We start from the raw sequence: 12,894 nt of genomic DNA on the forward strand, positions 1-12,894 counted from the left end.
TGCTTCTCCCTCTGCCTGTGTCTCTGCCCCTCTCTCTCTCTCTCTCTCTGTGACTATCATAAATTTAAAAAAATAAAATAAAAAGTCATATGTACTTGAGTTACTTAAGTATTTTTTTAACTTTTGGAAGTCATGTTATTCATATGACAGCATCAGTCTAAAATACAAATTAAAAAAATATTCCTTCATAAGAAAAAAATAAGAATTGTATGATATAATGGGGATAGAAAAAAACAAAACAAAACAAAACAAAACAAAAAAATAATGGGGATAGAGGCAAAGATAGACCAAAGGAAAATGACCAAAGATTTTCCAAATCTTTTTAGAAATTTAAAATAAAAAAATGATTTTTGTTTCATATCCATTTAGTACAGTTTATTACCCTCCCAAAAACGCTGAAAACTACATGTTCAAAGAATGAATAAATGAAATTCTGTAGTAAGAAATGAATTGTTGGGACACCTGGGTGACTCAGTGATTGAGCATCTGCCTTTGGCTCAGAGCATGATCCTGGGGTCCTGGGGTCCGGGGATCGAGTCCCACATCGGGCTCCCCATAGGGAGCCTGCTTCTCCCTCGGCCTATGTCTCTGCCTCTCTCTGTGTGTCTTTCATGAACAAATAAATAAAATCTTTAAAAAAAAAAAAAAAAGACTGTTGTCTACAATCAGATACAATTCCAAATATCAGAAACTCTAACACAGTGACTTAACAGAATTGAAGCTTCTTTCTCTCCCATGTATGACTCTAGATTGTCAATCTTTCAGTGGCATCTCCACAGTCATTTAGGCCAAAGTGGCCTTCATTCTCATGGCCCAAAACAGATCTCCAGCCAAAACAACCACATTTCAGACAGAACCCATGGAGGGATTTCAGAGGCTGCAAAGGACAGCCCCTTCAGTGACTTTTAAGGAAGTTTCCCAAAAGCTACCACACAAAGGTTTACTTATATTACAAAGCAAGAGCTTAGTCACATGGCTGTGTCTATCTACTATCTACATGGAAGGCTGGGAAATGTAATCCTTATTCATCTGGTCATACATTTAGCTGAAATCAGAAGTTCTAGGAAAGAGAGAAAAGAGATTTGGGTAGACAACCAACAATTTCTGACACAACATTATTTCCTTCAAAAGAACACTACTCTTGGGGCACATGGGTGGCTCAGTAGGAGGAGCATACATACAGCTCTTGATCTTGAGATCATGAGTTCAAGCCCCATGTTGGGTTGTAGAGACTACTTAAATAATTTTTTTTTTAAAGAACACTATTCTTTTTTGGTCTCAGGTTTCTCATTGATAAAATGAAGGACTGAATCTGGATTATCATGGATTTATGAAAACTGGCACATCTTCTCTCTAGTTGTACCTCTTTCCTTCTCACAAATGGGTGTCAAAATTGAGGCAAAGTACTGGAAACCTAATAAATCACATTCACAGAGACTTTTACTCTTAAAGGGCTAAAGATAAGACACAGGCAGAGAGAGAAGCAGGCTCCATGCAGAAAGCCCGACATGGGACTCGATCCCAGGTCTCCAGGATCATGCCCTGGGCTGAAGGCAGCCCTCAACCACTGAGCCACCCGGGCTGCCCAAGATATAAAATTATTAATGGCTTCATTAAGATGTGTGAAATAAATTTTTGAATTAATTTTGAATGATATCACACTTAAACTACTTTAGGGCTCTATTTTAACTGAAGCATATACATACTTCAAGAATGTATGTCATGAATTACAGTTTTTATAGTCTTTATGGAATCATTATTGAATACAAACTGTTACTTGAACATAGTTTAAATAACTAAAACACTGAAATCCTAAATAATCAAACATGAGATTTCAAAGATTTAGTCAGCAATACATAAATTTTAACATTTTCTTCTTTGGGGGAGGGAGGTTTTCATTATAATTCCATTATAATTCAAAAGATTCATGATGAGTCTGAAAGAAAGGTATTTCCAAATCCTGGAGAAAGAATAAGAGTTTAGTTAATTAGTGATGAGAGGAAAGAATTATTAAAAGAATTAATTATAGACAAATCATTGGGTGGGACACTTGATAACATTTAGATACTTTATTTATTTAATCTTTCTTTCAATTTACATTTTTTGAAGATAAGAACTTACAGCTGACCTACTAGAAAATAATCCTGGTTTCAGCATCAATAAACACAATTCTATGCCTTACCTTACAATTAACTGGCTTCCTGGCCTTTCGAAATTCACTTAACTTCTCAGGGTTTTCACATTCACAAATGGAAGATGTGGGTGCTTTTGTTTCCTGATCTCTAGGGTCCTTTTACAGCCCTAATTCTCAGAGATTCTGACTCAACTGGTCCCAGGCATACATTTTTTCGCAAGCAGCCAGTGAATTCTACTATAGATTATGAACCACAATTTGAGAAAAGCTTCTGCCTGAAAAGACTATAATCTCAAGAGATCTGGCACTCTGTTTTCAAACATTTGACTTCAAATAATATATAACACATATATTTTAATTTTCATGGACTAGGTATGAAATTAGTGTGTATATCTCCTACATAATTACTTACCATCTTCTAAGAGCCGTGATCCTTTTATATTTCAGGTACCCCATATAGCATCTCTTACAGACCTACAGAAAAATAAAAAATAGGCTGTCAGCTTTTAAAATTACAAATGCACAATAAGAATTGCATTTTTATACTTAATGTTTTCATTAATAATTTTATTTGAAATTCTTCCTAAAATGAACACCATAACTTATAATACTATAAGGTGCTCTAAAATACTGTAAGAACAACCCAACTAAACTCTCCTTTTCCTTTTCTTCAAGTAATCTCTTTGAAATATTTTACACTTGAAATTTTAAAAGGTCAAGATAAACAAAAGGTGGAAACTATGATAAACAGGATGTCTTTCCTTTGTACAACACAGATGTAGACTCGTTAATTCTGAAAAGTGGTCCCCATGAAACATAGTTGTTTGTGAATGGTAAGAGTGGAAAAAAAATTGTGCAGGTCTTAGAAAGAGTAATATGAGTTCATTGGTTAAGAAATTCCAAATGCAATAAGAGTTTGGTTGCATTGAAAATAGGACCACTGGCTTTCACTTCCCTGCAGCTGTAAAACATCTGGAACAAATAAAGCTAGTTTCTATTTTTGAGTGAAGAATGCTTGTCTGAATGATTCACACCCACCAAAATGTTTCCAGTGTATTATCTTTAGAAGGATTGAGTGGAAGAACTTTGCAATCACTCCCTACATTATATGAACAAATGAAAAAAATAGGCATTTTTATTTTGCTTTTAAGAAGCATTGACCATGGGAGAGTTTCAAGTCTTAGAATAATATAGGTGGTCTAAAACCTTTGTGACCTAATCAGAGAGACAGATTGTATAGAACAGTTAAAAACTGGAAAGATCTTCCTTAATGGCACCAGCTTTTCTCCCCTCCCTTCTTCCATTCACTAAATGAGAGAGGTGAGCTCATCACCTGGAAGAATGCCTGTTTAATAGACACTTAATAAGTATTCGTGGAATAAATAATTGAATGATCTCCTCCTAACACACAAAAATAATACTACACTAATTAAAAGTTGAGAAGTAGATTATGTCACTGATACTTGACATAGCAGTGATAGCCGGAATGGGAATAGACCTCATTCTATATCGATCCAAATAAGTCAGGAGAAAAATTGTGGGAATTTATCAATGGAAACAGCCAGTGTAGCCATAATTTTAAGTTTTTAAATGTTATGCAGAAATCTTAATTTTGGTATGTGCTTTCAAGTCTTGTACAAATCCAGGAATATATAATTTAAACCATCTCAAATTAAGACTTTTGAATTAGAACATGTTTTTGAGGGGTACCTGGGTGGCACAGTCAGTTGAACATCCGCCTCTTGGTTTCTGCTTAGATCATGATCTCTAAGTCATGAATTTCAGGTTTGGGGATGGAGTCCTGCATGGGGCTCCCTGCTCAGCATAGAGTCAACTTGGGACTCTTGCTACCTATACCCCTCCTACTCATGCTCTTTCTCTCTTAAATAAATAAATAAATATTTTTTAAAAATGTTTTTGATTTTTGAGTAAATTGACTCAAACATGCTTAATGACTTACTCAAAGTCACATAGTTCATTATTAGTAGAGTCTAGCAATGGAGCTTAAATATAAGTATTATGAGACACCACAAAAGATCTAAAAATGAGTAAGAGTTCAACCTTTCCCTTTATTAAGTTTATAATAGGGATATAAGAAATATAACTGCAGTATAAAGCAGAGAATGATATGCTACCAAAAAGAGAGAGAGAGAGAGAGAGAGAGAGATGCCTTGGAAATTCAGTGGAAAAAAGAGATGATTTTTGATCTAGGGTAGGAGCCAGTGGAGAGGGGATGGTGAGAGGACAGCATTGGATAGTTAGGTGATAATGGAGGAGGTAATCTTTTAACTGACCTTGAAAAATGATTAGGAGTTGAACTCATAGAGATGGAGAAGCAGGCAATACCAGGAACGACCCCTGTTAGCAAAGATAAGGTTGATGGGGATAAACCAAAGGAAAGCCTAAGTAGCTCAATTTGGCTGATGTATTGGCTTGGAGAAGGAGTGCTATGGGAATTAAGCATGGAATGGTCATGAAAAGGCTTCAGTGCAGGACTGTTAAGGATCTTGGACCAGACTTAGTAGGAAATGGGGATACACCAAAGCTTCTATGCATGGAAATAACAAGATGAAAGTTATGTTGGTCTTGGTTTACAGTTTTTGGGGTTTTTTTTAGATTTTATTTACTTATTTATTTATCTGGGAGGTGGATAGAGAATGCACATGTGAGCTGGGTTTGGGGGTGGAGGCAGGGCAGAAGGAGAGGGAGAATCCCAAGACTGAGACTCTGGGCTGGGCACGGAGCCCCACGTGGGGTTCTATCTCATGCCCCTGAGATCATGACCTGAACTGAAATCAAAAGTCAGATGCTCAACTGACTGAGCCACCTAGGCCCCTGAAAGTTATGTTTTAAGGGGATTAGAGGGACTAAATTAGGACAAAGTAGGGAGGACAAACAAGAGAAGATGCTAGCATAACTATTATCCAGGTAAAGACCAAAAGGACTAGAACTAGAGGTCCTGCGGTAATTAGCAAGTTTCTGAGTTGATGTTTTTACTATTGCTACTACCTGATCATTCAGGCAAAGGCAGAACTTAGAGAATGCACATCTATCTGGAAAAAGTAATTGAGAGGTCTCACTTTATCCCAACCTTCAGGAATGAAAGAAATAATATGAACTAGTGTTGGATGAGTATAGCAAAAAAAAAAAAGGTGAGCTGAATGAACATCAGTAAGTCTATTGCCTCTTCAATCTTCCATCCTCCTTTTCCTCATCTGATGTTTACTGAGTAACTAATAGGCACTGTGAGGTATAAAAATGAATTCTAAAAGTGGGCTTCTTGCTCTTAAAAGGTTTACTAGTTAATTGAAGGGTGGGTGAAAATACAATATGCATAGAAATGGCAAGCTATCAAGTGAGCTGAAAGGACCGAGGGAGATCTAAAGAATTGAGAGGAGATACAATTTACTCTGGACATTCAAAATGAGTTAATGAAAGAGATAACAACTGAACTGGATCTTGAGCATGGGTATGGTGAGGACATGAGGATTGGGGTAGAAGTATTCTGGTAGGCGGGAACCTCACATACATAGATGAGGAAGCACCAAGTGTGAGCCTGCATGGAAAGGGAGAGGACCCCTTTTGGTTAGAAAGGAATTGTGAGCGTGGGCCAGCTGTCAAAATCACCGAGGAAGCTTTAGAATATATTTTGGCTATCCTCATCCCCAAAGATTCTAATTTAATTGGTCCAGGTGGAAGGCCTGAGCATCTGTACTTTTCAGAAGCCTCTCTGATGATTCTAATATGTAACCATGGTTGAGATCAAGGTGTAGGAAGAAGAGGAATAGCAGAGAAATTCAGAGAGAAAATGAAACTCCAAGTGTGGAAGCCAAATCCAGTAGGCTTTTTGCCATTCTACACAGTTCAATGAGAATCTGTACCATTTGTATCATGACTTAGAATCAGAATTTCTGAGTACAAAAATGGATAAGCTGTTTTGAAAGGAGGTGAAGTTATTGTTCTGTTGGCTGAACTTCATTAGTGTGTAAAAGAAAATCAGTGTGAAAAATATGAAATTCCATAGGACGGAGTCTTATTGTTACTTTGTTTAAAGTCTAATAAAGTCCACTTGAATATAGTCACTTGATAAATGGCTGATAATAAACAAGCAAACGTGTTAAAAGATCTAAAAGATGCGTGGTTTTTTGGGAATCCCTGGGTGGCTCAGGGGTTTAGCGCCTGCCTTTGGCCCACAACGTGATCCTGGAGACCTGGGATCGAGTCCCACTGTTGGGCTCCCTACATGGGGCCTGCTTCTCCCTCTGCCTGTGTCTCTGCCTCTGTGTGTGTGTGTGTGTGTGTCTCTCATGAATAAATAAATACAATCTTTTTTTTAATTTATTTTTTATTGGTGTTCAATTTACCAACATACAGAATAACCCCCAGTGCCCATCACCCATTCACTCCCACCCCCCGCCCTCCTCCCCTTCTACCACCCCTAGTTCGTTTCCCAGAGTTAGCAGCCTTTATGTTCTGTCTCCCTTTCTGATATTTCCCACACATTTCTTCTCCCTTCCCTTATATTCCCTTTCACTATTATTTATATTCCCCACATGAATGAGAACATATAATGTTTGTCCTTCTCCGATTGACTTACTTCACTCAGCATAATACCCTCCAGGTCCACCCATGTTGAAGCAGATGGTGGGTATTTGTCAGTTTCTAATAGCTGAGTAATATTCCATTGTATACATAAACCACATCTTCTTTATCCATTCATCTTTCAATGGACACCGAGGCTCCTTCCACAGTTTGGCTATTGTGGCCATTGCTGCTAGAAACATCAGGGTGCAGATGTCCCGGCGTTTCATTGCATCTGTATCTTTGGGGTAAATCCCCAGCAGTGCAATTGCTGGGTCGTAGGGCAGGTCTATTTTGAACTCTTTGAGGAACCTCCACACAGTTTTCCAGAGTGGCTGCACCAGTTCACATTCCCACCAACAGTGTAAGAGGGTTCCCTCTTCTCCGCATCCTCTCCAACATTTGTGGTTTCCTGCCTTGTTAATTTGCCCCATTTTCACTGGTGTGAGGTGGTATCTCATTGTGGTTTTAATTTGTATTTCCCTGATGGCAAGTGATGCCGAGCATTTTCTCATGTGCATGTTGGCCATGTCTATGTTTTCCTCTGTGAGATTTCTCTTCATGTCTTTTGCCCATTTCATGATTGGATTGTTTGTTTCTTTGGTGTTGAGTTTAATAAGTTCTTTACAGATCTTGGAAACTAGCCCTTTATCTGATACGTCATTTGCAAATATCTTCTCCCATTCTGTAGGTTGACTTTTAGTTTTGTTGACTGTAGCCTTTGCTGTGCAAAAGCTTCTTATCTTGATGAAGTCCCAATAGTTTATTTTTGCTTTTGTTTCTTTTGCCTTCGTGGATGTATCTTGCAAGAAGTTACTGTGGCCGAGTTCAAAAAGGGTGTTGTCTGTGTTCTCCTCTAGGATTTTGATGGAATCTTGTCTCAAATTTAGATCTTTCATCCATTTTGAGTTTATCTTTGTGTCTGGTGAAAGAGAGTGGTCTAGTTTCATTCTTCTGCATGTGGATGTCCAATTTTCCCAGCACCATTTATTGAAGAGACTGTCTTTCTTCCAGTGGATACTCTTTCCTCCTTTATCGAATATTAGTTGACCATAAAGTTCAGGGTCCACTTCTGGGTTCTCTATTTTGTTCCATTGATCTATGTGTCTGTTTTTGTGCCAGTACCACACTGTCTTGATGACCACAGCTTTGTAGTACAACCTGAAATCTGGCATTGTGATGCCCCCAGCTATGGTTTTCTTTTTTAAAATTCCCCTGGCTATTCGGGGTCTTTTCTGATTCCACACAAATCTTAAAATAATTTGTCCTAACTCTCTGAAGAAAGTCCATGGTATTTTGATAGGGATTGCATTAAACGTGTAAATTGCCCTGGGTAACATTGACATTTTCACAATATTAATTCTGCCAATCCATGAGCATGGAATATTTTTCCATCTCTTTGTGTCTTCCTCAATTGCTTTCAGAAGTGTTCTGTAGTTTTTAGGGTATAGATCCTTACCTCTGTGGTTAGGTTTATTCCTAGGTATCTTATGCTTTTGGGTGCAATTGTAAATGGGATTGACTCCTTAATTTCTCTTTCTTCCGTCTCATTGTTAGTGTATAGAAATGCCACTGATTTCTGGGCATTGATTTTGTATCCTGCCACGCTACCGAATTGCTGTATGAGTTCTAGCAATCTTGGGGTGGAGGCTTTTGGGTTTTCTATGTAGAGTATCATGTCATCAGTGAAGAGGGTGAGTTTGACTTCTTCTTTGCCAATTTGAATGCCTTTAATGTCTTTTTGTTGTCTGATTGCTGAGGCTAGGACTTCCAGTACTAAAATACAATCTTTAAAAAAAAAAGATGTGTGGTTTTTATTAGATGTAGGAAATTGGTGAAACAAAATGGCACTATTATAGAATAAATCTTTCTGGATCCATCCTGAGTGTCACAGAACCTGGAAGGCACATCAATGCAGACTGTGCATTAACTTATGAGAACATATTTCTTTTCTTTTTATACATCAGTAATCCTCACTGTACAACAGTGCACCTCTAATTCAGACTTGTCCTTTTGAAGATCACAATTGTTCAAACAGAAAAATGTGCTTCTTCGGAATGCAAACTGTTATCATAGAACTTTTCATTGGTGTCCAACCCACAGTGGCTTGAGTAGAAGTGATTTTTGTCAATTCATATCATATTTTACCTTCCTCTCTCCTCACACTGGCCAATCAGAGCCCTAAACTCCACCCCAAGTGATTCAAACTGAACTGGTCTGTGGTGAAGCCCAGGAATCTGTATTTTATAAATGTATCCCTAGGTGATCCTAAAGATTATCTGGATTCAATATCCATTGTTTTGTTATTAATAAATTAGTAATAGTTTATTAGCTGTTGGTTTCATCTTATACCTTACATATGTCCATAAAGTAATCCAACTCCACTCCTCTAAAACAGGTTTTAATTCAACATTCTTAATTGTAAGTAGTCTAAATTACAGATTCCTGAGACTGTACAGAGTAGAAAGTTCAGACTGTATACCAAAGACTTCTGGATAACCTCCCCAGTAACATAACTAACCACATTAGATGCTTCCAGGAGCAAATTGCTGCTATTTTTCCTCACGTGGATCATTACAGATTGAGGTGATGGTAACCATTCATGCTATCATGGTCTCATTAAGAATCACATTATCAGTTAGGTTTGTCCAGAAACTCAAATGAAACAATATATGCTACAGAAACTCATAAAGCAAAGACTGAAACATGTGGCAGGAAACTTTTCTGGTCACTTTACCATTGTATCTCCAGTACTAGCATATGGTAGATGCTCAGTAAACACCTGTGGAATGAATAAATTGAATATTAAATATTTGCTAAAGAAATGAATAGTAGAGCCAAAAATAATCCTGGAAACTTTTGAGGTTAACTTTAAAATATTTTGGGATCTTATGCACTAGAAACATATGTAGAGCTAATGCTATTTTTAGCTGAAAATTACCAGAGTAATTGACTCTGGTGCTTTTCCCTGCTTGGTAGAGGAATTAAACCTGGAGGTTCTCTGCTGAACTTTGGAGTGTTGATATTGAATAGTATCAGGGCAATGATGAAATATTAGGTCCATGAGTGAAAGAGAAAAATATTTTTATTATTTTTAAAAATAAATATATAGCATCATTGTATATTATGCAGTTACAAAAAAAAAAAAGACATTCTACTTTCTTGTTCTATGAGCAAAAGAATAGGTGAACAAAGTTTAGAATTAAAAATAACCTCCACTGTTGGCAAATCGAACTTCAATAAAAAAAATAAAAAGATTCCACCAACAAAAACATAATTTTTGTTTCTTTGATTTAGAGGAAGATTCTAGTGGTATTTTATCATAGCTCCTCCCTGTTTTGTTCCTCCCAAGCAAACCCCACCCTTTGCTACTATTAGGAAAGGTGTTAATTGCCTCCTAAATGCTGCCTCCTGGTTCACTGACTACATTAAAATAAATCAATTTCCTGCCTGGGCAGGGTTGAAATTGTTCCTCTCAAAATGGAGACCCATAACATTTCTACACCCTTGCTGCAAATGATTCCATTTTAATCTCTTGAAGCTCCACCCTCCTAGTGAAGGTTCTCAATTTTACAAACCCTCTTTTTACAGAGCTCAGGTATATTTTCTGTTGGACATTTAAGGAAAACAACAAACAACCCATACTGAAGAGAAACCTTTTAATCAAAAATATGGTTTCTTCGAAGTCTCCCACACAATGTTCCCTCAAACCCCACACAAGCTTGAATTAATGGAGCACGGGATACTGAATTACCCTACACCACTCTCCTGGCTCCTAGATTTTCCTCTGAGGCCTCTTGTAAACCTTACATTTTAACTGTGGCACAGGCCTAGTTACTAGGTAAAGCTGAGGCTTTGCCAACTTTCTGGTTTGCTGCCCAAATTACTGAATGTTTGGTCAATTATAGCCCTAAAACACCCACATACTAAGGAGCTTTTAAACATTTTTCTCCCCTGGGCAATCACCTGGTATATCTGAACTGAAAGTCTACCACATATAAATTAAGTATTTACTCAACAAACTGCTGCTAAAATCAATGGCCTTGAGGAACATATTAAAAATTACATAACAGAGCTTGACTTTTATGAATTAAAACTCCTAAAACTTAAATGCTGTGCCCTCCTCTTGACCTGAAAAACTGATTTTAATTTTATATGCCGTATTACGGAACAACCCCTTGAGATAAGGACATTGCTGTTAAGTGTCCAATGTATGAACTCATAGATGAAGTGTGGCACAAGAGAGGTGAGCTGGAGGAAAGAAAAAATTAAATATAAAAATTTGAATTACTGTTTGTATATCAGTGCTTAGTGATAAGAAATTATAAATGATAACCCTTCACCATCCAAGCTGAATATATGCAGTGAAAAGTACACATCCCAATAAAACATACATGACAAAGAAAAAAATGCTGCTTTAAGCTTCTAACTAGACAGACAGCCTAATCAAACATTTTACCAAAGGTATAATAGGATCAGCATGGAAGTGAGAAAGGAGAAATTTGAGTAAGAGTTTTCACCTTAATTCATGCTCTCTTTTTCTTTCTTTCTTTCTTTCTTTCTTTCTTTCTTTCTTTCTTTCTTTCGGCAAAATTTATTGTCACAAGTCAGGTTGGGAGTATGAGAAAGAATGGAAGGTGAGGTTCCTGGCTGAATGAAATGCATGAATAAAAACAAAATAATTGTTTCCTCTGTGATTTCAAAGACCTAATAGCTAATGACAAAGAAACAGATACCAGAAAATCCATGAATCAGACATGGAGTCATTGCAGGTGCAAAAACACAGTTAAGGAATTATTTCTAATTCAAAGGAGCATGATTTCTTCTGGATCTGTACAGTTGAACCAGTAGTCAGCTCCCATGGCTTCTTCTTAACTGTTTCCCACCCCGGCAGATGCTTATAATTTCTAAGGCATTGAAACCCCAAAGCAGAGTGAGGGATGCTGACATTAATTGGAATATGGAACACGAGAGCATGAACAGTGATCAAGGCCATTGGCAAGGGTGGAAAACTTATGTTGACAACTTCTCAATTGTTACTGATGGCTGGGATATCTCAACATAAAACACATCCAAACCAATGGCAGCCTCAATTTGGTACCCCAGAAAACTACCTCACAAGCACATGAGGCTGCTCCTGAGGATAGGTTCATAACCTTTTGGGAAGTACAATTTATTTTAAAAGTCTGATAAATTTCATGGATTTGCTCCAGAAAAATGTACATATGGCCATACACACAAAGTAGTGTAATAATAATTTAGGATATTGAAAGACCTGCATAAGTCTCTTAATTAATTTCACTTGAAACTGAAGACTTAGAGACTCTCCAGATTACCTGGGAGCAGTTGAAAGGGGCTGGAAGAATAACATAACAAGAAGGAAAGAAAGGGTCAGGAACAGCTACCAGGACTCAGGCTGGAAAAAGCTGTTAATGAGGGGCAGTAGCTAAAATGAGTTGGACCCAAATAGATCTTATCAGCTCTGTGATTAGAGCAAAACTCTTAATTTCTCTGAGCATGTTTCTACCTCTATTTTCTCATCTGTAAAATCCGTAAAAACAACCATTTCACAAAAGTTTGTCGTGGAGGTTAAATAAGAAAATGTGTTTCATGTGCCAGTAAATAGGTGGTCAGTAAATGATTATTGCTCCCTTGTGGTGTATCAACTTAGGATCAATGAAATTCCCCAAAGAATATCACTTTTCTTGCAATAAACACTGGAAATAATCTATATGCCCAAGACTGGGCAACGGTTAAATAAATTATGGTAATTGACACAGTGAAACAGCACACAGCAGTCTTAAAAAGGAGTAAAGCTATATTTAGTGACATTGATGTACTAAATCAATAGGAATAGATGTTCAAGATACATTATTAAGTGAACAAAAGCAAACTATAAAATGATGTAAATAGCATTCAACCCTAGGAAGTAGTCTTAATTTACTTAGGAATTTCTCACTTATGGACATACAGATTGGCTTCTGTTTTTCTCTCCAAGTTTAAATGAGTGTCTATAACCAAGTTTCTGATTTTGTCTTTAAGATGGATTCTTAAAATGGAAAATGCTTAATCAAAAGATACACACACACACACATATATATATAATAAAACTTTATAGAGATATTGTCAAACCACTTTGTCATTAGTATATATTTAATAAACTATTTAAGGTGACCGTT

General features: G+C 37.0%; 1 protein-coding gene across 3 annotated transcripts in view; it reads left to right on the forward strand.

The window, feature by feature from the left end:
* The window catches only part of CFAP299 (cilia and flagella associated protein 299), a 622,454-nt gene that overhangs the window by 559,340 nt on the left and 50,220 nt on the right, over positions 1-12,894 (forward strand). The gene's annotated exons all lie outside the window — the stretch shown is intronic.

Source organism: Canis lupus, chromosome 32 (assembly GCF_003254725.2).
Source record: "Canis lupus dingo isolate Sandy chromosome 32, ASM325472v2, whole genome shotgun sequence".
NCBI lineage: Eukaryota > Metazoa > Chordata > Mammalia > Carnivora > Canidae > Canis > Canis lupus.